Source organism: Eptesicus fuscus, chromosome 8, assembly GCF_027574615.1.
Source record: "Eptesicus fuscus isolate TK198812 chromosome 8, DD_ASM_mEF_20220401, whole genome shotgun sequence".
Classification (NCBI taxonomy): Eukaryota; Metazoa; Chordata; class Mammalia; order Chiroptera; family Vespertilionidae; genus Eptesicus; species Eptesicus fuscus.
The window spans coordinates 88,367,777-88,394,535 of NC_072480.1; the positions used below are offsets into that span (position 1 = coordinate 88,367,777).

General features: G+C 45.5%; 1 pseudogene; it reads right to left on the bottom strand.

Annotated features, from left to right (window-relative positions):
- Positions 1-301: 301 nt before the first annotated feature.
- On the bottom strand, positions 302-18,566 carry LOC114233227 (securin-like; annotated as a pseudogene).
- Between the last annotated feature and the right edge of the window lie 8,193 nt (positions 18,567-26,759).

Genomic DNA, 26,759 nt, shown 5'->3' on the forward strand with positions numbered 1-26,759 from the left:
GGTTTGTGTTTGCATGTCTTATCTCCTCCATAAGACTCTAAGCTCCTGTACAAGGCAGTTCTCATCTTCTTTTAAACTCTTCAGAGTACTTAGCAGATTGCTAGGTACACAACAGGCACTTAATAAATAATTCATTCTTTGGCACAGACATTCTTCACATTCCAACAGATGCAATGGGATCTTCTAATCTTGCTACTCAATCTGTAACCTAGATCAGCAGCGTTGATTTTTTTTTTTAAATAAAGAATTGCTTAATACAAACTGCTAATACACACACACAAACTACAAAGTGTTAAGAAATTTAAATATCTAAGTCATAGCAAACTGGTGGCAATTCAACAACCAGAATGGACAGGATGCTTGAAGGAGCTGGCAACTGACTAGACTCCCACGGTGAAGAGGGCAAGTCTTTAGAGGTGAACGGGGTGGGGGCAGGTGTAATAGCATTTCAAGTTCCCTCTCCTTACTGAGAAGCATGAGAGGCACTCCATTCAAGGGGAGGAGCCTGCTGCTCTTCAGTTGGCCAACACTCTCAAAATCTAGAGGATTGAAGGGAAAGAATTTTCCTATTTCTGGATAGGTGTCATCCAAAGCAGGAACAGAGCTTTATGCTTTAATGGTCGTCTTGGTCATCCTTTTGACAGAGAAGTTTGTTTTTGTTTGAGAGGTCCATTAGCCTTTGCTTAGTGACTTTCCTGTGGCTCTGTTGAAACTTCCATAGCCTTTCTGGCAGCTTCAGGTAAGGCAGTTGGGGCAGCAAACATTGCCAACATGTGGTGTGGAAACCTGTGATCTCCCATCTAAAGCTTTGTCTGAGGGCCCGGACCCCAGCGTTAGCCCATCCTTAAGAGCCACACAGGTGGCTGATTCTCCATTTTCCTTACCACAAAGATCAGAGTAGCCAATCTGCATTAGGTTAGGATCAACAGCCAAACTCATCCCAGATAGGCCTGGGCATCTTCTGGGAGCTGGGTAGAAATGCAGAACTGACTCAAAATCTGCATTTTAACAAGCTCTCCAGGGGATTTATATGTGTGAAAAGCACTGCACTAAATGACACTAATTGCCAAATTCTGGGTCTTTGCTTCCTCACTTGGTCCACTGTTTTTGCTTCTCCTATACCTGGCTCTTCCCACGTCCCCCACTCCCTGTGCTTCCCCTCCCTAGTGCATCATTTTAACCCTCTTTCCAATACCCTTAATGCTCTCACTCCTCTAGTCTCTATTTCTGTCTACAGAATACCAACAATTCACTTTCTCCATTTTTTGTTGTTGTTTTTTGAGGCCCTGGGACCTACCATGCTGGGCCTCGTGTTTTGTTGAGCTCATACATGCCTTCCTCATAAAAGAGCTAAGTGAGAAGTCTTCAGCAAGAAATCTGAACTCAATCTTCTCTTGAATGAGTTATAACTCTTTTTGCCTTTTCTGTTTATCAACTCTCTCCTAACTGAATGTGGGGTGGCAGTGAATCTGTGCTCTTCATTTATAGATTCAGCTGCTAAAAAGAATGTGAAAACTGAGCAGTCTTCAGTAGTTAAGCCTAAACCTTTAACTCAAAGAAAGGTATGCCTCACTTTAAAACAATCAAACACAGAAAATTATACTTAGAAGGAATGCCAATGTTTGCTTTACATAATAATTCTTCCATTTAAAAAAATTCTTCAAAAGGTTTTTAAACTACTAATCTTAAAGTGACTTAAAATTACATTTATTCACATCTTGATAAGAGCTCAGGCATCTTGAAATTCAGGGGAGACATCTTCAGTTTGAGTACTGTATTTTATGTTGAATCCAGGGAGGGGGTGGGGGACAGGTCTGGAGCCTGAATTACAAAACAAATTACCTCTCTTCCCCACCCCCATATTTTGTAGCAGGAAGTGTTGCCTGTAGAAGTGGGTTTCTTGTGGGGTCACAAGGAAAGCATTCCAGGAGACCCACAAGGGAGGATGAGGTCTGGTGATAAAATGTATTTGTGGCACCAGATGCAAAATCAAAGGAGTTCCCCTGGGTTTCCAGTATCCCATCTCTGTCTGTCCTACCATGGAAAAGTCCAATCTCGCCTTCACCAGGCCCAGGAATAGGGCCAGTGTCCAGACATTGTGGCATTCCAAGGTTAGTCCAGTCCAGCCTTTCTCACTGTCCAGCTAGCTTAGGTTATTTTCCCAGCTGTGCCTCGGCTGGGGCCCTACATTTGGAGTCCCTGTGGCTGCCGGGACTTCAGGTGCTGCTAGCCCCACATAGCTGCTATGAAGAGAACATGGGAAGAACCAGGAGAGCACATGTTATGGGGAGGAGGAGAGATAAAGGGCTTTGTTAGCTGGAATTATACTATCTGGGGCTTAGTAAGGACTAGGCACTTTTTTATACTAACCAATCAACTTCCCAAGCTTTCTAGGGCTTCTGAAGAGTCCACTCCTTAACCAATCCATTCTTCCCCCAGGCTAAACTGATAAGCCTCTGTGGTCCCCATCATGGCTCTTACTGCGCATGTGCTTACCTCCCTCTTTATCATTCTATCCCTGCCCACAGCGATCTGCAGGGGAACTGATGGGCAGTTCCCTGGGGAGTGTGAGGCTGTAACTTCCTAGGGAAGTAAGCAGGCTTATGTTCCCTAGTTGATCATGGGTAATAATGTCTGGTCCCCTTTGCTTCCTTCCTTTATTAATGTCTAGCTACCTACACTAACAGAACTAAACAGTTAAGTACTGCTGCTGAAGATCACATTACTTCTTGACTCACATTTCCTACCTGAGGCTTCATTTACAATGATAATTTTCTTTAGACTTAAAAACAACATGATTGTTCATAAAGCAAAGAGATAGATTGGACAGAGTCTTCCTTAATGCCAACGGCTAACAATAATTGAGTGGTTCGATTTCTATTCATTTTTCTTAAATCTCTGATTGCTTACACAATAATTTTCTTCCCCAATCAATTAGTCTAACAATTCACATCAATATTTTATTTTTAATGGTTGACTACTCATTTCATTAAAAATGTAAGTGCATTAGCTCAATGTAAAGTGATTCCAGAGGGATAGCCTTATTTAAATATTCATAACATGAAAATTAATAAATCTGAGCATAGTGTTTGCATTTTTAAAAGGCAGGCTGCTGTCTGATGTATTTGGTCCTAGATGAAATTCACTAAGTTAAAAACCTTGAGCATCATCTTTTTATTGATTCTTCTTTACAATAAAACAATGCAACAGAAATGTTATGAGAACAGTATTACTATCCAATAACTCATCGCTTCTCTCAGCTTCACCCACTTATAACTATCTTCCCTTCCTTTCTGTCTTTCTTGCTACCCTCCACTCCTATTACCTGAATTCTGACCACTAAATCAGCCTGCCTGAAATCAAAGAAGTTGAATGCTGGATGTGCATAATATTTATTTTCATTTTACTAAAGCTCTCTCTTCTCCCCACCCACCCCCAAAATAAAGCCAATGAATTATAATAGTGCACAGCAAGCTTTGGAAAAACAGTTTCCATTGGGTTCCCTCCCAATTGAAGGACGAGGCATACACTACATGGGGGTAAAGGTGTTTTTTGTATGTTGATTTATAAGTATATATAACTTTAGAATCAGCAAACCTGACAAATCTATTGATTAGAAGGTGAAAGAATCCAGACAGAGTAGGGCATCTCTGATAAGCTATCAAAGTCTGGAGAATACCATTTACATCATTCACAAAAATTAACTTGAAATGGATTAAAGACTTAAATGTAAGACCTGGAAAAATACTCCTAATAAAACTCCTAGAGAAAACATAAAGAAAAAGCTCTTTGACATTGGTCATGGCAATGATTTTTTTAATATGATACCAAAAGTATAGGCAACAAAAGCAGAAATAAACAAGTGGGACTATATCAAACTGAAAAGCTTCTGCACAGCAAAGAAAACAAGTAATAAAATGAAAATATATTGCCAACCATATATTTGATAAGGGACTATTATCTAAACTATATAAGGAACTCATATAACTCAATAGCAATATATATATATAGTCTAATATGCAAATTTTCCCCATGGGAGTTCAACCAGGAGACCGGTTGCTTGCTATTATGTGGTATGACCACCAGGTGGCAGTGTGGAACAAATGAAGGCCCCAGCAGGCAGCCAGCAGCCTTGGAAGGGAGGCCCTAGCCAGCAGCTGGAAGGCCCAGATAGGCCCTGATTGCCTGCCAGGCCTAGGGACCCTATCAGTGCACTAATTTTGTGCACTGGGCCTCTAGTAATAATAATAATAATAATAATAATAATAATAATAATAATAATCTGATTTAAAAATGGGCAAAGGACCTGAATATACATTTTTCTAAAGAAAATATACAAATGTCCAACAGATGCATGAAAAGGTAGGTGCTCAACAGCACTAATTATCAAAGAAATGTAAATCAAAACCTCAATAAGATATCACCTCATACCTGTTAGGATAGCTACTATAAAAAAAAAAGAAGAGATGATAAATGTGAAGGAAAGGAATCCTTATACACTCTTGGTATGAATGTAAACTGGTACAGCCACTATGGAAAACAGTATAGAGATTCCTCAAAAAATTAAAAATAGAACTATCATATGACCTAGCAACCCAACTTCTAGGTATATATCCAAAGGAAATGAAATCACTATCTTGAAGAGATATCTGCACTCCCATGTACATTGAAGCACTATTCATATCAGCAAACTTGACAAATCTATACATTGATTAGAAGGTGAAAGAATCCAGGTAAAGTAGGACATCTCTGATAAGCTACCAAAACCTTGAGAATGGCATTTATACATCATTCACCAAAATGGATACCTAAGTATCCATCTATAGATGAGTGGATAAAGAAAATGTGATCCTACCTAATAAAATAGTAATATGCAAATTGACTGCACCTTCGCTACGCCAAAACCACGCCCACCAGCCAAAGCCACACCCACCAGCCAATCAGTGTGAGTATGCAAATTACCCAACAAAGATGGCGGCTAATTTGCATATGCTGAGGGAGGGAGGAGTGAAGACTGAAGACAACTTAGAAGGAAGAGGGAGGAAAATCGGAAAGCAAGGTGGCTGCCAAAGGGAAAGCCCGGGCGGGGCGGGGCGGAGTGGGGCGGGCGGCAGTGGCGAGTGGGTGCAGGCGCAGTGGCTGCAAAGGTGGCAGCAGCGGCAGCGCACGCGGCCGCAGTGGCCACTTGCAGGATTCTTCCTGCAAATGGGCTACTAGTATATATATAATAAAATTTTAAAGAAAATCCCACCAGTTGCAATAGCATGAATGATGCTGGAGGGCATTATGCTAAGTGAAATTAGCTGGACAGCAAAATAAAACACTGCATGGTATTACCTTACATGTGGGATCTAAAAAAGAACAAGAGAAAAAAAGAACAAGTTCTCTTCCAGTTCTACATTATATATACAAAAGAGTAGTTCTTTGAAAGAGAAAGCCCAGGCTAGACTGGCAAATACATGGTACAAAAGTGGTGCCATCCTCCCCCATAAGGACCCAGATCACCCTTCTTTATTTGGAGTCCCTACAGAGCCTCAGAATCCTGCTCTACCCACTCCTTCAGTCAGCCTCTGCCAAATGCTCACCATCGGCTCATGAGTTGAAATTTACTTGCCATCCCTGAAGGGGAAAGGTTAACAGAAGAAAAAAGTTAATTTCCACGTAGGCAGGGCAGGGCAGAGCTCAGCAATAATGATGGCCGGGTTTCAGAGACCTCCCCAAGACATCAGACTTTGGAGGTCAAACTCAGGTTTGAGGCTGAGAGAACAGAGAAGCCTTCAGAACAGCAAGGACAAGATCCCCAAGTTTGTTTGAAATGGAACCTGAAATCAAACACACGGACACTTCTGTGTTTAGTTCTCAAGATGTGGAGCTGTGTTTGTGGTTCAGGTCATCCTTGATAAATTACGTTCTTCTTCTGGGCCAAGGAAGGAAAGAAAATACTCAGATCCATACTCTGTATTTATTTGATTTTACTGAAAACGTATATATTCAGTTGTTCTATTGTAAATGAGGCACATGTGGGATCCATATATATAGGGGAGAAACAGATGGTGCAGTCTCTCCCTGCATGTGTCCACGGAGGCTATGAAGTCTAAGATATACAAAGAATTGAAGGTTTGGGGATAGTGTGTATATTATTCACAGCTGAAAAATCCCGGAGTCATCTACTTCAGAGTTTCTCCAAGTGTGGTCTACAAACCACCTGCCTCGGAACCTCCTTGGGTGTCTGTTAAAATGCAGACCTCCTGCATCCGTCTCCTCCACAGCTCTACCAAGCCTGATCCTCGGTCAGTGACATGTTCCCAGTCGGCAGGGAGGCTCTTGAAGCAACGAATGTTACTCTGTGACTCTGGGGACCGAGGGATGTGCTTCTGGGCATGACTATTTCATAGACAAATGTAAATTCATTTTAGACTTATCAGGGTTTTAATATTCTCTTTATCCCTCCTTTCCTTTATCAGCAGATCGTGGCTTTACTATCTTTGTGCTGTTTTTCGCCATTGGTCTTTCTCCTGGGTCTGTAGCACATTTTGTCTAACGAAGGGGAAGCTTCTAAAATCATCCCTTGTTCCATCTGGACTTGTTTTTGCCCCCTAAGTCAGTATAGCCTCTCTCCAGTTTTCCCGCTGTGCCCTTGACGCCATTAAACAGTCTTGATTTCCTGAAATCTAAACGGGCAAGAATGAGCTACAGGCAAAAGGAACAAGAGCAACGCTGCATATGTCTACCTTCTCCTTTCACCTGGGGGCTGCCCCACATCCCAGCTAACATGATGAAGTGGGAATACAGTGGTTCTCATCATCACAGAAAGGCAGCCCCCTGGGAGGAGTAAATTATGGCACCTGTTTAGTTGCATTAAAATCACTACCTAAAAGGGAAAGAGAGTAACTGAATGATATAGGTGGCGGGAACCAAAGGGAGAATTTCAGAAGTTAAATGTACTACAGATCTCAACTTGGCGGGGGCTCCGAGCGCAGAGCCTTACTTTGCAGATTCCAGTGATGGCTGCACATGATAAAGGCCTGAGAGGTCGGAGAGCATTCGAGCATCAGTTCACAAAGGGTGGGTGGGAGGTCGCCGTCCTCTGAGGAGTTACCTGGACCATCCGCACAAACGAGGGGGCTGACAGCCTGCACGTGAAACAGTCGGTGGCCGCAGGATTGAACACGCTAAGCCAAGCTCCTGGAAATGCTGATCGTCTGATAGGTTGTGCGGTGTAGAGTGATTTTTCTCCTGGAGAGCTACTTCCGCTAACGTAGGCATCCTCTGAACTGTCCTTTGGGAAAAGAACTGTTGTCAAAATATCTGCTAATGGGAGAGTCTTGCAAATTTTCTTGTGTGTTGCAAGTTGTTAAATGCCACCCGAGAGTAAGAATGTACCACAGGTCTTCGGCAGGATTAAGGAATTAGAGGTCAGGATGACCCTTGTGGTGGGGCTGAGAGAAAGGGATGCAACTGGAGATGCTGAGGCCTCTGGCTGCCTTGGTAGATAGGACAGTCCTCCCTCGGTATCTGGCGGGTGGGTTCCAGAACCTCCGGTGGATACCGAAATCCACTGATGCTCAAGTCCCTTATACAAACTGCTGTAGTATTTGCATATCACCATGTACATCTTCCCCTATACTTTAAATCATCTCCAGATTACTTATAATATTTAATAGAATGTAAATGCTATGTAAGGAGCTGTTATACTGTATTGTTTAGGAAATAATGACCAAAAAAGTCTGTACAAGTTCAGTACAAACGCAGCCATCCTGGGCCTAACTATATAGTACACGTCAGCAACAATGTAACATTTCCCCCCAAATATTTTCCATCTTCAGTTGGTTGATTTGACGAGGCTGCAAACCCTACTTTGAGTTTTGTAGATGGTAGATGTGGACAAAGGTACAAAGGACCTAGCCTGATACCTGGGAGAGAAAGAAGAGGGCCTTAAGCCATGGCCTTGTGGAAGGTGACAGTCACTGAGTACTCTCCATGCACCAGTTACTGTGATAACAATATTTTAAAATTACTACTATTAACACACTACTAATGTTAATAATAACATATAAGCACCTAATATCATCTGGCATAATCCCCACAAGGAGCTCATGAGGTTCACATGATTATCTCTATTATTCAGAAAAGCAAACTGCAGTTTAGAGAATTAAACTGGTCAAGGTCACATGGTCTGATTCCAAAACCCTGCTTATAACTCCTATTCTACGTGCTTTGCATTTTCAATGGATGATGGCACTTAAGACTCACAATAGCTCTGTATGGTGGAAGGTCTAACACCCCCTAATTTATAGATGAGGAAATGGAGGCCTAGAAAGCTTAGGGGAGGTGTTGCCTACAGGGACACCTCATAAGTGACAGCTCCAGAATTCATGCCCAGGTCTACCTTATGCGAAAGCCTGCCTGCCTCTCGATAGACAACAATTGCAAGGTTGGGAGGGTGACTTTCCATTGGTGGGAAAGGTGACCTTCAATGCAACCACAAACAATGGCTGAGACCTTGTCTTGCCAGGTGCCACCCCAGCCTGGATCTAGCATCACCCAGACCCTGGCTGCAGGTGTGCAGACAGAACTCTCAGAGTTTAAGACAGAGTGTACATTCAGATGGGACAGAACTGAGTGACAAAATGCATGGCTCAGACAATAATGGGTGGTCAAGAAGGCAGGAGAACAACCCACCTTAGCCGTGCTCACATAGGATTCTGTGATTCAAATGAGACCTACACCAGCCCCTCAGAGTGGGCAACCTGGGTTGGGGCACATTCTCCCTGGACGATGCTGAGATAGGCATAGGAGACACTCCCCTCATGGTGCTCCTAGTTCTGTGGCCGACTATCCCTTCCTCAAAGGCAGTATCTTTAGGTGAAGAAACAACATTTCCAAGCCCCTGGTATTACTGAGTCCTGCAGGGCTGGAGGCCGTCTCTCTTAGATGAGTTTGCAGATCTTGTGAATAAGTTTTACAATTTTACTCACAGAGTAGCAACCTTAATTCCAAAGTCTTTGGGTAGCTTCGAGGGACCTAGCTTATACCAACTCCCAAATATGAAGGTGCTACTGAGGCTGGCCAGCATCTGTGTGTGCTCCACTTTTCCCAACCCTTGAACACACCATGTCCTCTCCCCATTTACACATTTACTGATGGTATAACCTCCATCTGACCCCTGCATCCTCCAAGGGACACCTCAAGTCCCACCTCCTGCAGGAAGCCTTTCCTGACCACCCTACCCATTACTGATCTCCCGTCCTCTGAGAGTCTATGGCACTGAAAGATAATGGGACATAATTTAACCCCTAACTGGATATTGGCTAGTATTGATCACTTTCTCTTCCTGTATGTTCTACTTCACCAACTAGACTCTAAGCCATTTAAGACTAGAGAATGTACTTCATATTTCTCCAGCCTCCACCATTGAATCCAGCACATTGAGAACATTTGGAGGCACTGGATAAGAAGGTGCATATTAAATACTTCTTTGATTCTCTGGAGATCACCGTATTGTCTATGCATCTCAAATCCCCTTCCTCCAAAAACCTTCCTCAACCACTTTGGCTCACACTGATTTTCCTGACAGGTCTCTAGTCTCTTCACAAGTGAGATGGCCAAACCTCTGAAACTGGTGACCAAACCCAGCCTGTGGCAAAAGAGCCCCATAAGGCCACTCTGTGGGGACATGCAGTCAGCCACGAGTCTCAATGGTTGGGCACTGCACAGCCCTGGGGTGTTATCATCCACACCCTACACAAGTGCACCTGGTAACCCTGGGTGACCCCTTAACTGAGTTTCCATGTAAACGTCAATAAGTATATTTGGAAGGCCTTCAGCAATTCTCAGTGTTGGAGAACTTGAAGAGCTAAGTTAGGGCCCCTTTCTGGGCCCCCTTGAGCTCTGGCAGCTGAATGAGAGCAGTCACTGGATCAGGAACCACGTGTTCACGGGAGTGGATTCTCCTCCACCACCATCACGTGGACATACTCAGCATTCCCTCCTATCTGCAGCAGAGCCCCGGCTTCTGGCACCTGTCAGGAAATCATCAGTGCGCCCAGCCTTGCACACGAAAGAGATGAGATTGCGGGACCAGCCATTGCACATACTTGGACATTCCAGGCTGTGTTTATCTGACCTGACATTGACCTGGCTTTGGAGACAGTCTTGTTTCCTCAGTGGCAGTTTTGTGCTAGAAAATGGTTCTGTGTTATAAATGACCAGCCAATCCCACTGGGCAGAGCCAGGCTCCTGGTGTCAAGGTTGAGGAATCCTGAAGGGAAGTGAGGACAGGCCTGACAAAGAGCAGGTGGCTTCTGAGAGCCCTGGGATCTTCCACAGAGGATGGGCTCCGTGACGTCTATCTGTCCACATGGCAGGAGAGACACCCCCACATTATCTGAGCCAGGACAGGATCCCTGGCACCTCATCAATGATACGTCTCCCCTCAGTGGAAGGCAGCCAGGAGCCCTTCCAGGCCAGATAATCCAGCTTGATGTGTTAAAAGGTGCCTGGGACCTCGAGAGGAAGCGAGCAGAGGTTGGACACTTTAAAACACGAGGGGGAATGTGTGTGTGTGTGTGTGTGTGTGTGTGTGTGTGTGTGTGTGCTTGTGTTGGATTGGAAGTGGTTAGAATAAAGGAGGGTAAAGGATTTCCTCTAAATGCTAAAGCTTGGGAATTGCGGGGCTCATATATAACACCCAGTTTCTCCACCTGAATTCAGAATTTGTAGAGAGAAAGATGCAGACAGTCAACAGTTGGAGATCGCTCTAACAAATAAGCTGCCTAGTGAGTGTGGTTGTGGATCTGCAGCCTCAGGGCTGTGCTGACCCTTCGCCTCTGAAATACCCGCACGGACAGAGCTCGGCAGGCCCTCCCCACAGGGCCGGGCCCTCGGCAGGCACTGGGCGCCAGGCTGGACCCGGTCTGTGATTATTAAATCCCACAGTTGGAAGGTCACCTTGTCCAATCTCCTACCCCCTGAAAAGTTCCCTCAAAAAGGCTGCGGGTGGGGAGGAGGAAAATTGAGTGAAGGGGTCAAAGGTGCAAACTTCTAGTTATAAGATAAGTAAGTCCTTGCCCTAACCTGTTTGGCTCAGTGGATAGAGCATTGGCCTGGGGACTGAAGGGTCCCAGGTTCGATTCTGGTCAAGGGCATGTACCTTGGTTGCAGCCACATCCCCAGTAGGAGGTGTGCAGGAGGCAGCTGATCTATGTTTCTCTCTCATCGATGTTTCTAACTCTATCCCTCTCCCTTCTTCTCTGTAAAAAATCAATTATACACACACACACACACACACACACACACACACACACACACACACACATATATATATATATCAACTATATATATATAATATATATATATGATAAATAAGTCCTGGGATGTGGTCATAGTTAGCAATACTGTATGTACTATTTACCTGAAAGTTGCCAAGAGAGTAGCTCTTAAAAGTTCTCATCACAAGAGAAGAAACTGTAACTGTATGAAGTGATGGATGTTAACTAAACTTACGGTGGTGATCATTTTGTAGTAATATATACATAAATCAGTTTAGTACACCTAAGGCAAATACAATGTTCTATATCAATTATATATCAATAAAACTGTGACAATTTTTAAAAAATTCCCTCCACAATCCCTTTTGGGTAGTTGTTTGCATAGCTTCTGCTTCCCAGCACCTCCTTTAGCAACTGCACTGGGTCCCGTATTAGTTTTTGGACTGCGATCTCAACGAGCTGGGTGCTTTGTGGCAGGATTGTGTTTAATTTCATTTTAAGCTTCACTGATGCCTTGCTCCTTCCTTTAAGTGCCTGTGATATTACAGATCGCTCTGAAAGATGCTGAAGGAGTTAGGTTCTCCTTGCTGAGCCACTGAGGGGGGATTCATCTGAGACAGGACTAGGCTGATGGGACGGGGTTGAATATTCACTTGTTGGTGAGGTTACAGCAGGACCCAGGGTGAGAGTGTGGAATTGCAGCTCCAGGTTGCTGAGCCCTGGGCAAGGAGAGAAGATGTCAGAGTTGGAAACAGTTTCCCATGAAGACCCAGAGTCAATGGCTCAAGCACCAAATGAATCCTCTTTCCTTACCTGGGTTGCAGGGTGACCATTAGTCTTCAGCCTTCTGCTTCCTTGTAAGATCCTGGCATCTTGCTGTATTTGCACAGGAACCTGGACATAACTAAGGTGCTTGCAGGTCCCAATAGGATCTTTCTGAACCTAACAGTCCCTACATGGACAGACGTTACATATATTTAAGACATTAAATAATTCTGTGAAGTACTTCCATGTACATAACAATAATAGTTAAATATTAAATGTAGTAGAGCACCAGGAATATAGACAGAGCCCTAACTGGTTTGGCTCAGTAGATAGAGCGTCGACCTGTGGACTGAAGAGTCCCAGGTTCGATTCTGGTCAAGGGCATGTACCTTGGTTGCAGGCACATCCCCAGGGGGAGGTGTGCAGGAGGCAGCTGATCGATGTTTCTCTCTCATCGATGTTTCTAACTCTCTATCCCTCACCCTTCCTCTCTGTGAAAAATCAATAAAATATGTTTTAAAAAACTCTTTTTTAAAAAAGAATATAGACAGAATGGAAACGAGGTTCATTGGGCCCCAAGTTATAGAAAGTTTAATAGTATTTGAACTTATTTTCTAGCCATCATCTCAGACACTGTGGTGATGTTCATGAAGATTGGGGAGCTCCTGCTGCAACTCGTCACCCCAACCTTAGAAAACATGCTCTGTCCCTGGTGGAAGTACGTGAGGTGGTCTTGCTTTTTTGTGTGGCTTTGGAGGGTATACAGGATATGGAAGAGAACGTGGCTTTAGGAAGCGATACTGTTCACGAGTCCAGTTTGGTTTTGGACTCCTGAGGCTTGAGCATTAACCAGCGTAAAATAAACATGTACGTGGAAACTGTATCTCTGAATTGCATTCTAACCACCATTTCCATCTATTTCTCTCTGCCCTTTAATATAGTTGGAATGACCCAGTTTGGGCTAGAAAATAAGTCTGACTTTGTTGATGAAATCCAATTGTATGGATACGATGGTGTTCGCAAATCCTCTGAATTTAGTCGTCTGGAATTTTCTCAGATTGAAATCAAATGCTCACACTCCTGCCTGGTTCTCAAATTTCAAGTCAGCAGTGTCTGCCGTCACACACAGCCTGCACGGGACATTTCTGTGGGAGGTTATCACAGTGTAAGGACCGTGTGAGTACTCGGGGCTTCTCTAATCAGGTTTTCTTGACACTTGTTTTGTTGCCTTCAAATCTCACGGGCTGATCAAGTAACTATGCTATTCAGTGACCTGAACAAAGACAGCTTCTTACAAATGCCTGCCCTTGTTTCAAACCCATTCTCCCGCAAGTTGGAAGAGTGCTGCCTCATGGTTTGGGCTACATTGTCCCTGGCGGATCACCAACTTGGAAACCTGTACCCTATTCCTATCAGTCTCGTTTTAGGAAACATTCCTGAATGGGGTTGGTGTTTGATGATTCTTAAGATCCCTGCCAATTTTTGGTTTTTGTGGATTCTAAAATCTAATGGCCATGGCATTAAGCACAATTCTTCCATGCTCTCTACAAAATGGGCGTTCAATAAATATTTCTAGCATAAATAAATGAAAGAATGAATGGATGAATAAATGAACAAATGGACACAATTGTCAAGTGACTGTGATCACAAGTCCTTCTCCCAGTTCCTCCCTGGAAAACCATTTTGCTTTGGATAAAATCTCTTACAAACAACACCAACAACAAAAAAGGACTCTGGGCACCAGATATGTCCCCGTCCCTCCACTGGGAGGCAGGCAACCTTACCTACCCTGGGATTTCTCATTACATGGAGATGTAACTGATACCCATTGAAAAAAATACCACTTCCACCTAATAGGATGGTTATTGTATAAAAATGGGAAATAACAAGTGTTGGCGAGGATGTGGAGAAATTAGAACCCAAATACATTGCTGATGGGAATATGAAATGGCGTAGCTGGAAAGCAGTTTGGTGGTTCCTCCAAAAAGTTAATTCCCATATGACCCAGCAATTCCACTGTGAGGTATACAACCAAAAGGATTGAAGCAGGAACTCAAGCAGATACTTGTACACACATGTTCATAGCAGCATTGTTCACAATTGTCCAAAGGCGGAAACAACAACCAACAGATGAATAATACATAAACAAAATGTGGTATACACATACAATAGAATATTATTCAGCCTTAAACGGAAGGAAATTCTGACACATGCTACAACATATCTTTAAAAATATTATGCTAAGTGAAATAAGCCAAACATAAAACAATAAATGTTATATGATTCCACTTACATGAAATATCTAGAACAGGCAAATTCATAGAGACAGAAAGTAGAATAGAGGTTACCAGGAGTGGAGAGGAGGGGATTATGGGAAGTTATTATTTAACTAGAGGCCCGGTGCATGAATTCGTTCATGGGTGGGGTCCCTCGGCCTGGCCTGCAATCGAGGCCTATCAGGGGACCAGCTGCAGCAGGGAGGGACCTCCGGAGGTAGGCCTGCCAGCTCTCCACCCCCTGATTGGGGCCTAGGGGGAGGAGCCGCAGAAGGTTGGCTGTGGGAGCACACTGACCACCAGGGGGCAGCTCCTGCATTGAGTGTCTGCCCCCTGGTGGTCAGTGTGCATCATAGTGACTGGTCAACCAGTTGTTCTGGTCATTAGGTCGTAACAGTCGCGTAGGCTTTTTTATATATAGACTAGTGGCCTGGTGCACAAAATTCGTTCATGGTGGGGGGGTTCCCTCAGCCCAGCCCACACCCTCTCCAATCAGACATTCCTCTCACAATCTGGGACCGCTGGCTCCTAACCGCTCACCTGCCTGCCTGCCTGCCTGATCTCCCCTAACCTCTCTGCCTGCCTGCCTGATCACCCCTAACTGCCCTCTCCTGCCAGCCTGGTTGCCCCCAACTGCCCTCCCCTGCCGGCCTGATCTCACCCCCAACTGCCCTCTCCTGCTGGCCTGATCTCACCCTTAACTGCCTCTGCCTGCCTAATCATCCCTAACTGCCCTCCCCTGCCAGCCTGATCTTGCCCCCAACTGCCCGCCCCTGCTGGCCTGATTTAACCCCCAATTGCCCTCCCCTGCTGGCCTAATCGCCCCTAGCGGCCTCTGCCTTGGCCCCCACCACCATGGCTTTGTCCAGAAGGAAGTCGGACATCTGGAAGATGGAAAGCAGTTTGGTGGTTCCTCCAAAAAGTTAATTCCAGTTCTAGTTGACCCAGTCTAATTAGCATATTACCCTTTTATCAGTATAGATAGATTATACAGGATAGGATTGCTTAAATGGGGGAAAAACCCTTTTTCAGCAGGAGGAGATGCTCTTGGCAGACAAAAATACATAATCCCTATATCTGGACTGATAGCCAGCCATATGCACTATACTGCCAAACTGGTTATTAAAAATTTGAACTGCTTTCTTATACCTTACACCAGTGGTCGGCAAACTGCAGCTTGAGAGCCACATGCGGCTCGCGAGCCATGGTTTGCCACTCTGTTGACTAATGAGTTTGCTGACCACTGCGTAAGGCATTATTACCCCTTACCCAGAAGTTTTGACTTCAGGTTAAAGATATTAGTACATTATTAAAATGTTTTTTAAGTGTTTTTCCCTAAGGCAGTGGTTGGCAAACTCATTAGTCAACAGAGTGGCAAACTGAGAGCCGCAGTTTGCTGACCACTGCCTTACATCAAACAGCTGTTGCCCTTAAAACCCCTCCTCAGCCCCCACCTTAGGTTCTGCCTTCGCAGTTCACTCAGATTAGGTTCTGACTGGTTGGTTTCTATGCCAGTCAGCATCAGAACCTCCGCCTCCTAGGCAGCCATTGGCTCCTCGCAGTCCCCCCCCCCCCCCCAGATTTGGTTCTGATTGGTCAGTTTCTATGCCAGTCAGCATCTCCGGGCCTATCTCTAGGCCTGATCAGAGAGGCGGGGCTGATCAGTAGCCACCCCAGGCTGCTGGCGAGCAGGCTGAACTGCTGTTCTCTTGGAGACAGAGAGGCACAGCTGCTGGTGAGGCCTGGAGAGAGAGAGAAGCAGGGTTTGATCTGCAGCCTTGGGTCTGGAGAGAGAGAGAGAAGCACTCTCTCTGGACCTCACTAGCAGCCACGGTAGTCACTGATCAGACCCACCTCTCTCTAACACCAAGAGGTCAGCAGTTCAGCCCGTTCACCAGTCCCCACCCACCAGAGCCTGCTGCACACGCAGCCTGGCATTCGGTCAAGCCTTCAGTCATTTTGGACATTACGGACCCTGGGTTTTTATATATTAGGATGGGCACAGAGTCTCAGTTTGGGATGATGAAAAGTTCTGGAAATAGGTAGTGGTGATGGTTGTACACATTGTGAATATATTTAATGTCCCTGAATTATACACTTAAAAATGGTAATGTTATGTGTGTATATTTTGGTGCAATAAAAATAGTAAAACAAAACAAAAAGGGTACATGAAGGACCAGGGGTTAAAAGGATATCAAGTAAATTATGCCACAAACACTGCTAACTAGAGAAGCCAGCATTCCTACAATGTATATACACTCTCATAAATCACCATCTCAATCCTCACTACATCTCTGTGGGGGATAATATCCCATTTCACCAATGAATAAACTGAGGCACAGAAACATTGACTCACCCAACATCATATCATTGGCCAGTAGCAGAGCTGTGACTTCCACACTTTTCTTCACACTCAAAGTGGTGCTTTTCCAGCTCCTGCAGCAACCTCCCTAAAACCGTGAGCCTCGCAGAAAATCAGCCCACACATAGGACCAGTGAGGAGGCCTGACGAGGCAGTCGGGGTGCTGGCCAGAGGACAACAGCTTGACCCGCAAACCCCAACAGGCCTCGCTCTCCCCCTCCCTGGGAGGAAGAGGTCACCAAGTTTTCAGCTGGGGTGACAGCCTGGACATGCATTTACTCTGAAGACATATCTTGACTATACAATAACTGGAACCCCAAGCTCCCACCTCCTTAAAGCTCATGTAATCAGGGATCTTTTCAAGACACAAACACCGAATTCTAATCTTCTTCATGTCAGAATCCAGTGCTTCTCCAACATTCAGTTCCCTGGGCTTTTTTTTTTTTTTTTTTTCAATAAAACGTTTCCAGTTTGACTTTTGAATCCAGCATCATGGGCATCAAATCACTATTTGCAAGTATCACGAGGAGTTGCCCCCACCTGGTGAAATGCACGGATATCATTTTCACTTTATATGTGAGGTCAGTCTCGTCAGGGCCCCTTTCAGCAGAGAGAGCCATACATCTCCAGATTTTATGGTTGCAGAAGCCACTGCATCAAACCATCCACCGACTTTTTCTGAGCAAAGCGATCCATCTGTGTAATTAATCTTGGCTGCTCTCCTGTCAAGAGCCGGCAAGTTCAGCTCTGCCTGTTGCTATTCACAGCAGCTTGAAAGATGGCACCGAAGGCACCTCAATCCTGATTTTCACCCCCAAGTCATTCACTCATGGGCTTCCTCTTTTCCTGGCACCCCTGCAAGTGAGCTGTTAATTAAACTCCCCAAATTGTTCTTTCCGGACAGTGGCTGCCTCGGGGTGGGTGACAAGGCCAGCCCACCTGTACTCCGCCTACTGTCCGTCTGTCCTCGATTTCCAGGACTCTGTCTCTGGAATGTGAGCCTTGGGTTCTCAGGTCTGGGAGCCTGTTTGCCAAATGCCTGCCCACTGCAGCTGGAAGAGGCAGCGGTCCCAGGGGTGAGGAATATGGGCTCTGACGAGATGCTGACATTCTAACTCTGGCTTTACAATGAGCAGGTGCTATGGTGCTAGGAAAGCCTCTTACCCTCTCAGTGCCTCAGTTTCCTCTCCTATAAAATGGGCATAGTAATAGTATACCCACCCCTTAAGTGGTTGGGATTCAATAGATTCTAACGTGTAAAGCACTTACGATAAATTGGAAGCAGAGTAAGACCTTAATACAGGCTAATCCCTATCTTCTGAGTATTCTTGATTAGAACCTGGATTTACAGAGGGCTTCACTAAAGTGCTAACCTGCAAAAATTTCCTGGCAGCCCCTTATAAATATCCACAACCAAGGGCAAACATGTTGAGTGCCACTCCTTGGCCTCCCCCACATTATCTGTAAATCTTCAGAGGCCACTGCACCTTGGGAGTCAAAAATTATGACCCTCCGGTTGCCAGATTTGTTGAATCACTCACTCCTACACCTGTTGTTTTCTGTTTCTAATTTACAACTTGCCTTGCCACTTTTAATAAGAACTTGAAAGTTCAGTGTAAAACACTCAATTAAAAAAATTTATAGTGACACTTTTATAAGTGAATGAGGATTATCTGTTATTTTAAATTTACAAAACTTACAAGTACACGTTCATTGGTTTTACCCTCCTACACCCATTGTTTGACGGGCACTTTATAATTTACAGAAGACTTTGTCTCATGTTCGTTACCTGACTCTGCCCTCACAGCTCTCGCTTCCTGCCTTATTGACGGAGCTCTGGTGCTTCTGAACTTTGCACATGTGTTTCTCTTGGCTCCTTGGGGACATCTCCATTCTCCATAACTCCTGGTATGGCTCATCCTTCTAGACCTTCTGGCAGTGGCTTAGGTTCCGCCTCCTCTAGGAACCTCCCCTGTGGGTCCCGCCCACTCAGCACGAAGGGCCCTTTTCTGTGTGTCACAGCACCTTGTACTCATCACCCACGACTGTCGAATGCATTACTTTCCCCTCCTGGACCCAAAGTTCTTTGAGGGCGGAGACTGTGGTTTCTTGTGGTCTCACTGGTCCTTACCACACCCCATGTGCTATTTCAAGGGTGCTCATAAAATAAATGAACCACCCACAGAGGGATATTGAACTTGCCAAGGAGGGTTCTTAGAGAGGACAAACAGTCAACGTGACAGAGAAATTTGGAGAAGGCTTCACAGAAGAAGTGACATGCGGAATCAAGTCTTTGAAGATGAGGACGATTTTGACAAGCAGAAGAGGGAAGCAAGTGTCTTCAGACCAAGAAATCAGCAGGAGTGAGACCCATGGGTCTGGAGACCTGCTGAGGTGGAGGCCTGGGTGGGGTGAGCAGGAGGCGGGAGTAGGGGAGGGGAGCACTGCCAAGCAGGATGCTCATTTGTGAAGTTAGGGGGTTCTACACCTGGAAGAGGCTGGGCCTTGTTCTGCAGACACTGGAATCTATTAAAGTTGTTTTTTTGTTGTTGTTGTTTTTTTTTGTGTTTTTTTTTTTTTTTTTTTTGCAGGATGGTGTTTTAGAAGGAGTATGCCTGAAATAGCAAGGTGCAGTAAGTGCCTCGTATGCTGCATCTGTGGAGTACACATGTAGCTACTTTTGCTGGTCTCCACATACAATATCTCTGGAAAGATATACTCTAGAAACTGGTATCAGTGGTTGGCCCTTAGAAGGGAACTTTTGTGGGGGGACAAGGATGGAAGACAATGTTTATTGTATTCCTTTTGCACTATTTCCAATCCAGGTCCCAGGATCATCTCTCTGTCTCGTTGGTCTTGAGTAAACCCCTTTATCCACCTGGGATCTGCGTTGTTTAGGTCTTCAAGATTCATGTCAGCTGTCTCCTGAACTCCAGCAGCATGTGTGTTTGCATTCGGAAATGTTTCTTGATTGATTCATCGATGCCCATTACCTGTTATACTGAAGATGTTCAGCATCATTTCTCAAGATGCTGGCAGCTCATCTGACTGGGGGTGGAGTGGGAGAGGATGGGAGCAACTGAAGCACTTCGTGCTCAAACCCCAGCTCTTAGACCATTAAATATTGGGGAGGTGGAGGTGGCTTTCTTTTGCTCTAAGAACATGTCTGGCGCGGGCCATCATTACGTGGCTAAGGCTGGAAGGGGCCCTTGATGGGGGCTCTGTAGAGGACAGCAAGACCCCTCTCTTGCTCATGAATTTGTTGACATGAAAACCATGCTCCTGATGCAGATCAGCTCTGTGTCTGTCCCTTTTCCAAAAGGCCCCATTGATGCGAGCTTGGCTCTTGCCTCTAACAAGGCTCTGAAAGTGGTTTGAAATAACTTGAACACATTTTTCAAGATGTTCCACCTTGTAGGAGTACATGACAAATAATAAATATCATTAAAATTAATTGTGCCAAACAGACTCTTACCATGTAAATGGAATTGTCAGCTGTGTATAATAAAATGTTAAAATTACGTGTCGCACGAGGAATAAATTTAAACTGGTTATTTGACTCAGAATTAAATTAAAGACCGAATGCACTTACTTTTTAATAGGCTTTACATTGTTATATGACTTCCCTCAGACTCATTTATATCTAAGCCATAAGTCTTTACAGCAGGTAATGTAAATTTGCCACCTCTAGTTCCTTTTCATCACCAAAGCATGCAGTATTTCTTCCACATAACTTTGTTTTCTGGGGATAGTCATTGATACATCTTAGTATTTGTAAGGTTTCCTCTCTCTCATATTCACGTAGAGAACAATCTATTTCCACACGGCTTCGTTCTCTTTAATGTTGAGTGACACTACCAGCAACACGGCTCAAGATACTGTTCCTCATTCCCTGGTCCAGCAGCCCTTCTAGAGGAGGGTGACCAGACATAACAAAGAACTAGGTGTCTCGTATTTTCATTCAACCCTACACCAGAGCCCCTCTCAGTTTTCAGACCTCCTTCCTGCACAGACTCCACCTCCACCCCAGGAGCCCCGCCCCTTGAGCGCCTGCTCACCTACTTGCCTCCGTGGCCCCCACTGTAGGGATCCACTCCCCCTGGAACAGCTAAGCTTCCCTCTCACTTCCTGGGTTCAGTCTCTGTCAAATATTTGCCAGGTCTGTTGTCTCCACGTGCTCAGCTATTGGCTGAGGAATTCACCTTGGGCCTGCAGCTCTGTTACTCCTGATGGTGAATGACCAAGCATGCGGGTGAACCTAGGAGGAGACAGGATTCAAAGGCCCTCACTCCAGGGGGTGGTTTCCTCCTGTACAGGAACCTCTAAGTGCAAGAAGCGTGCTCCCCACACTGCAACCAGATCATCGCGTGTGTCTGCAGGCCAGCTCCACGGTGGACATTGGATGCACTTTCTTATTAGCGAGTCACTGTTTCATTACACGATCTGGACTCAGATGAGGGAGGCAGAAAACTATCACATCACTTTTTCTGTGTTAAGTCAAATGCTTCTTGCGTAAGAAATCTGTCAGCTCTTATGGAATTAACAAATAGCCTCATTTTTCAGGCAATAAAAATGTCCAGTTCAATCCAGAGTTCAGCTTTGTCATGCAATTTAAACGCCTTTCTTCCCGCCAGATGGGGCCTGATACACGGCGAGGAGCCAGTCGTGAGGCCGGCAGTCGTGGCTGCTCATCACTGTTTTCACTCCTTCCCCCCAGTTCAGACTCCCCCAGAGTGGGACGGAGGTAGAAGGCAGGGAAGGAGTCGGGGGGCTCCTTCAAGGGTCAGGGGCCACCCCTGCAATGTGGGTGAAGGCGGATCCTTTCTCCTGTGCCGCACTTTTGTGGGTCTTCCCTTGGCACCTCGCTTAACATCACAGGCCCTCCAACCCCCAGTTCTTTGAAATAAGTCAAAGTCATTCCAGCTGGCCTCACCCTCCTACCCATAGCCCCTGGTACACCCATGGCATGGTCCCATCCCCTCTCAAGCCCCGTGTCTTCCCTCTGCTCCCTGGCAGGGCCACTCCAGCCACAGTCTTTTCTCTCAGATGGGAGGTGGATGCCAGCCTGCACCCACGCAATTCTGGCCACACAGGTGAAGCTCTCTGAGTGGGTCTGCAGTCTCTCTCGCTTTGCCTTAGGGAGACACCACTCCCCTCCTCCCAGGCCAGGTGGGCTGGAGTGAGGGCGGGAGTGGTGGGAAAGCCCAGCCACTGCCAACTCTCTTCAACCGCATCCTTGCCACTGGCTGCCTCAACCTCCTAAGAAATTCCTTGTCTCCTCTTTCCAACTGTTGGGCTGGGTGACAGAACAAGCTTTGGGCCACCCCTTTGTCACCCCTACACAGATGATCTAGCACCCCCTTTAGGGTAGCTCTCAGCTCCGGGGCCTCACCCAAATTTCAATACAGGAGGCATGTCATGCTAATATCCCATTACAGTTACTACTTAGGAAATTGTCATAAAGGTAGCAGAGTACTGAAAGGTCATTTTTAATAGGAGAACTTCTAGAAATCGAATTGTGCTAAATTTTTATTTGATTTTACTCCTGAATTTATTTCTTAGGAGGGGGAGGAAGCAACACAAGGTCTACAGCCCTGAACCTGTTGTAAGTGTTGTAAAGGGAACGCTGGATATAATTAGACATGTCCCTTATATTTTTAGAAAGGAGACTTCAAATGGGGGTGTGTGTGCATTTCAAATGTACCCACGTGAGACGCTGAAAGGGAAGATGGATGTGAGGCACTCTGCACATCAGAATGATGCAAATGCTCTGGTGGAAGAGACAAGGAGGTCTCTCAGGGAAGCTATGTGATCGCAGGGCGGACTCGGTTGCGTGAGCGGTAGGATGACATGATCATACGCCGGAAGGAGAGGACCTTGTCCAGAGGCACGTGCAGAGCAGGAGCCTGGACCCGAAGGAAAGGCAAAGGCCAGGCCGAGCTGAAGTGTGTCAAACAGCAAGGACAGCACCAGGTCTTGTGTTAAGTGCAAATAGACGCCTCTCCAGGCTGGGCTCTGCTCTGTGCACTTGTATTTGAACTTGTTTGATCAGCACAACAACTAGATATTATTGTCATCCCATTCTACAGGTGGGGAAATGGAGGTGCAGAGAGTTAAGACAACATGTCCGAAGTCAGACAGCTAATAAGTGGCTAAATGGGAATTCAAACCAGGCATCCAGGCTTCTGAGCCTGTGCCCTCCACATACCCCCCACCTCCGACCTTTAGTTCATCCAGGTTGAGCTCTGCCAGGAGCTGTGCCCCTTTGAGGCCGTGGATTAGGTTTTGCTCACCTGTGTAATCCCAGCATTTAGCTCAGTGTCTGGCACATAGCACACACTCCCAGCTTGTTGAATGGAACAAGTGTGACAAGTAGAACGAGACTCTTTCTCTGTTCTATTTTTGCCAACGCCTCCAAACCGAGGATAATGGATGATAAGAACCGTTCACATTTTGAATAAAGGGGCTGGCCACATCCACCTTGAACTTAGAGGAAGCCAAGCGTGCCCAGCAACCCCTGTGCATATGCAGAGGCGTGTGGCTCCTAGGACAGAACAAAGATTCCCTTGAAGAGAATGTGTAGGACTAGAGAGCATTGTAGCTCCCCCCACCCCCCTCCCCACCTCTCCACAGCCATGCCAGATAAGTGGAGAAGGGCCCTAGAGAACCGCAGCGGGGAGGTTAGAGTTATTTTTAGAAAGGGAAGCTGACACCTCACCTGCTGGCCAGGTCCTGGCTCATCTACCAAACTCTCTCGCCTGCCTGCCTTCCTATCGCTGTGGCTGGACGGGCACAGGAAGGAGAGCTTGAAAGGTGGCCTGGGGTTTCCTGGTCATGAGATGGGGGCTTGACTGCCCCCTGAGGTAGCCTGAAGGCAGGGGGCTGGCCGAAGCTCCCCCTGATGGCGGGGAGAGGGGAGATGGCAGGAGTAGGAATGCCCTGCAAACCCCAGTTTGGAGAGGACCACAGCCTGGAGGGCGGCCTGCCTGGGTGAAAGGAGCCCCTAGCAAACCTCGAGAGGAAGGGCCACCTAAGAGTGCATGGCCCTTGTTTGGGAATAGTGTAGAGTTCTCATGCGTCTGGGAGAGTGTGTTGGGGGGTTACTGGGGGAGCGATGGTGGTGGGAGGTGTACATAATAAGCCTACAAAGGATCCCATAAGAATTTTCCAATGTGTGCATGTCGGCAATGGGTGTGCATCACAAAGCTCAGAGAAAAGCACAGAACCCAGGCCCCATTCCCTGCCCTTGGCCCTGGCCTTGGCCCTGGGTAAACCAGAACAGCAGAGGGCGGGGGGGGGGGGGGGGAGAGGGTAGAAGGAGGAGCACATCTGACCTGACCTGGGGTAGGGGGGTGGGAGAGAAGGGAGACCCTTCTGTCGGATGTGAGAGTGAAGTTTTTATTTGGATTATGCTGGACTTTCTAATACTTGAAAATGACCAGAGTGCTGTCAGATCTGCCCAAGATGACACCCAGCATGTGTGGGTGGCTGTGGTGGGAGAAACACAAAGCTACTTCTTGATTTCACCCCACCCGATCCAGCCTGTTCACTAACCAGTTACTAAGTGTCGGGTGGGCAGCGAAACACACACATCTAACACTGCTTTTCCCCAAATCTAACACACGCTAAAGAAACCCAGAACATTTTAATGTTTCTGAAATCCAATACCTTGTAAATCCAAGTGCATATTTATTATATTTTTTCCCCTGAAAACGTTCTTTTTGAATTTATGCTGCCTTAAAATAGATTGCATTTTAGGATTGAGAATATTTTGCAATGACAGAGCTGTTTCCAGGTTTTTAAAGAGCTTTCTCTCATGTGATTGCCAGTTGAATGTCACTCTGTGACCTTCCTGCTCTAGGAAGTTTCGTTGTCCGGCCTGGGTGGGGTGACAGGACAGGGTGAACAGGGATTGGCTTCAGACTGTGGGCAGAAAGCGCAGGGAACTCCCACCACGTTCCGGGCCAAAGATGTCCGGGAGCCAGAGGACAACCTCAGGTTTCAAGTCCAGGGGCCAAGGCGGGGCCAGAGTCTGATCTGAAGTCAAGTGTTGGCTGTACAGCATTGTGAGTGTGAGTCTGGAGGGATTTTTAAAGGAAGGGACTTTACATTTAAAAAAAAAAAAAGAGTAGCCATTCATCTGTGGAAGGACACTTATTGTGAGCAAAGCTGCAGTAAACATGAGGGTGCCCATGTACTGCCAGAGAGTGCTTTTGTTTGTTTAAATATATACCCAGAAGTGGGGTTGCTGGATCATGTGGTGTTGCTATTTTTATTTTTTTTGAGGATCCCCCATACTGGTTTCTATAGTGGCAGCACCAATTTACATTCCCACCATCAGTGCACAAGGGTTCCCTTTTCTCCACATCGCCACTCTTGTTGTCTATGTGAGGTGACTGATGTTAACTAAACCTACTGTAGCAATCATATCACAACATATACATATGTCAAATCATTATGTTACATATTGATTAACACAATGTTATATGTCAATTATATCTCAAAAAAACTGGGGGAAAACAAGCTATGGCAATACAATTATTTAAAAAAAAGAGTAATAAGTGCCTTTGTTTAAATCCATAGACAGGAAGAGAACTATTAAGGGGACTAAAATGGTATAAATAGTCACAATTATGTAAATTTAGTCTTAGCAAAAATTTTACACCTGAGGACATTGAACTCTATAAAATGGGGTTAAACGACTTGTCCAAAGTGACACCACTAATACCCAATAGAAGTAATCATATCTAATTTCCCTTCAATTTTACAATGCAAAAAGTCTTCAAAATGCAAGGGATAAAATAGAGAAGGCATATGTAGCTCGGGATGGTAAAGAAAGAGTAAGAAAACACATAGCTCTAGTTCAGAAATTCTGAGTTACCACACAGCCACTCTTCTCGTTGGCCAAGGATAGACATCGCCACTTCATGGTGGCACAACTTCTTGCTGAGCCTGGACAAGGTTCAGGAATTCTACCCCTAGCAACCACCACCAGCTGGACCTGTCTGCCCCCACGAAGCTGCCTCTTCTGCATTGGTTTTCCCCTCTGCATTCCAGATGTGACATCACAAAGCTGGGAAAGAACTTAGAGGCGGGTCCCAGAACCTGGTCACACTCTTTGAGATTATGGGGAATAGGATCTCCCAAATACCAAAAAGTGCACTCCAAGTGTGGAAACTGGAGGATTGTTGTTTCCTGGTAAAATTATAATATTGAATATTAAACAGTGAGGTTTTTTAGAAAATAAGGATCTGAGGGTTCACAAGAGCAAGTCGTACAATACTAATAACCTCATTATTTTTTCAGAGTTTTAGTAACCCAGTGTGTAAGGGAAATTCCTAAGTAGGGTAAAGCATTTGATAAGGTTCCTTTAACAGATATAGAAATATATTACCGTATTTTCCGTGTAGAAGATGCTATCTTTTCCTAAAATCTTTAGACTGAAAATCGAGGGGCATCTTATACATGGAATTCAATGATGCTAAGAAGGGAGCCTAGCGGGTGCGTAGCTGCCCATACCTTGTCAAACAGGCTTCCTCCAATCAGGAGCCTTATTGTTACTGATGTCAGCTGATGCCATAATTGGAGGTGGAGGTGGAGATGGAGAGTGCACAGATGCAACAGGGACCTGAGCATTCTGAGCCCAAGAAGATGTCAAAAAGTAAAAAGATAAATACTGGTAAGCGATTGTCTTACTCTGCAAAATTCAAACTGAATGTAATCAGCTATGCAAAAGAGCATGGCAATAGAGCTGCAGAGAGACAATTTGGACCTCCTCCCACTGAGTGTATGATCAGACAGTGGAGAAAACAGGAAAAACAACTCCTTAAGATGCCAAAAATGAAGAAGGCTTAACAGGAAAACCATCAAAATGGGCAAACTTGGAGCAGAGGCTTAAGACTTGGATTATGGAGCAGCGCCAGAGTGGCTTATGTGTATCAACCAAGCTTATTCAATGTCAGGCAAGAATGTTTGCAAGCAAAATGAACATTGTTGATTTTACAGGAAAGGCAAAATGGTGCTTCAATTTCATGAGGAGAGAAGGGTTGGCCATGAGAACACGAACAAAGTTAGCTCAGAAAATGC